This window comes from Pteropus alecto, unplaced genomic scaffold, assembly GCF_000325575.1.
Source record: "Pteropus alecto unplaced genomic scaffold, ASM32557v1 scaffold6506, whole genome shotgun sequence".
Classification (NCBI taxonomy): Eukaryota; Metazoa; Chordata; class Mammalia; order Chiroptera; family Pteropodidae; genus Pteropus; species Pteropus alecto.
Window position 1 is genome coordinate 3,942 of NW_006438995.1, and position 1,680 is coordinate 5,621.

At 41.8% G+C, this 1,680-nt stretch overlaps 1 pseudogene; it reads right to left on the reverse strand.

Moving 5' to 3' along the window:
* Positions 1-315: 315 nt before the first annotated feature.
* Positions 316-1,257, reverse strand: LOC102879254 (annotated as a pseudogene).
* Positions 1,258-1,680: the final 423 nt, after the last annotated feature.

Below are 1,680 nucleotides of genomic sequence, written 5' to 3' on the forward strand. Positions count from 1 at the left end.
AGATTGTATAGCAGAATGCCCAGGTTCTTCTGCCTCCTGGCCAAACACAACATCAGCAGTATGATATCTTTAAGAAAGCACAGTTTCCAGAGTCAGAAAACCAGCTCCAAATTCTTCATTCTGTCATCGCTTCCAAGTATTCATCAACAAGACACTTTAACTTTTTGAATCTTAGCCCTCACGTTATAAAATGAAGATAATCATAGTATACCTGTACTCTCAAATTCAAAAATATTTGTGAAAACCATATCAAAATATCTTTCAAGCTATAAAGTGCAGTTGAAGTATTAGTTGCCCTTCTCTCTCTACAACTCTTCAGAAAGGAAGCCCAGTTGATGACACTTTCCTCAGGGCTGATTTTACTTCCTTATTCCTGAGGCTGTAGATCAGAGGATTTAACATGGGGATCACCACTGTGTAGAACACAGAAGCCACTTTGTCCTGACTTAGGGAGTAGCTGGAACTGGGTCTCAGATAAGTATAGATGGCAGTGGAATAGAACAGAGTTATAGCTGTCAGGTGAGAGGCACACGTCGAGACCGCTTTACGCCTCCCCTCCCCGAATGCATGTGAAAGATAGAGAAGAGAACATAGTAGTAGGAGGCAAGGATGACCAGCAGAGCCTCAATCATATTCACACCAGCAAAGGTGGAAAAGATGCTTTCATTTAGCTGTGTGTCAGATCATGAGAGCTTAAAAAGTGGAGGGCTGTCACAGAAGAAGTGGTGGATGACATTGGAACCACAGAATGGCAAGCTGCTTACATAACTTGTGTTTACCATGAAGTTCAACAGCCCTGCTGTAAAAGCCCCTGTTGCCATTTTAAGGCAGATGGTCCAGGACATGAGCAGAGGGTAAAGCAGAGGGTTGCATATGGCCACGTAACGGTCGTAGGCCATTAACCCGAACAGGATGCACTCAGTCGTGGCCAGGGGGATGAAGAAATACAATTGCACAAAGCAGCCAGCAAGGGAGATGCTTTTCTTTTCCGACGATAAATCCACCAGCATCTTTGGGGTGATGGTGGAGGAATAACAAACGTCCACAAAGGACAGGTTGGCCAAGAAGAAGTACATGGATGTGTGAAGTTAGAAGTCAGCACTGATTAAGAGGATCATGCCAACATTCCCCCACAGTGTAAGTATGCAAACCACAGAAAAAAAACAGCCAAAAGAGGGTGATCTGAAACTCCATCGTGTCTGCTAATCCCAACAGGATGAATTCAGTCACCAAAATATAATCTGTTTTAGTCGTTTGTTACAAATAGTGTCTCCTTAAACTTTCATTAAGTGTAGATATTTTTCTCTGCAAACTTTCTGAGGAAATCATAAAAAAGTTGATGAGGATACTCACACATGGGAAAAAAACACCCTAAGATAGATAATGCAGCATAGTAAATAGTTACTGAAGAAAGAGGAAAATTAGTGGACAAGTGAACAAGCATGTAAATTTATTAAGCAATTGTCTACTAAATCTGGTTGTAGTCCTCTCAGAGAACTGGGCAAGTCCATACACTTCTCTTCAGTTTCTGAAAGGAAAATGTATGTTTTTTCTAGATTTTCTCTACCCTCCTACACGCCAAATGCAAAGGATACAAAACATCTGCTGAGTCTCTCCCATTCTCTGAACAGGTGTGTGGGTTTAACTGTAATCCATGGTTTTCCTCTGAAGACTGCTCTG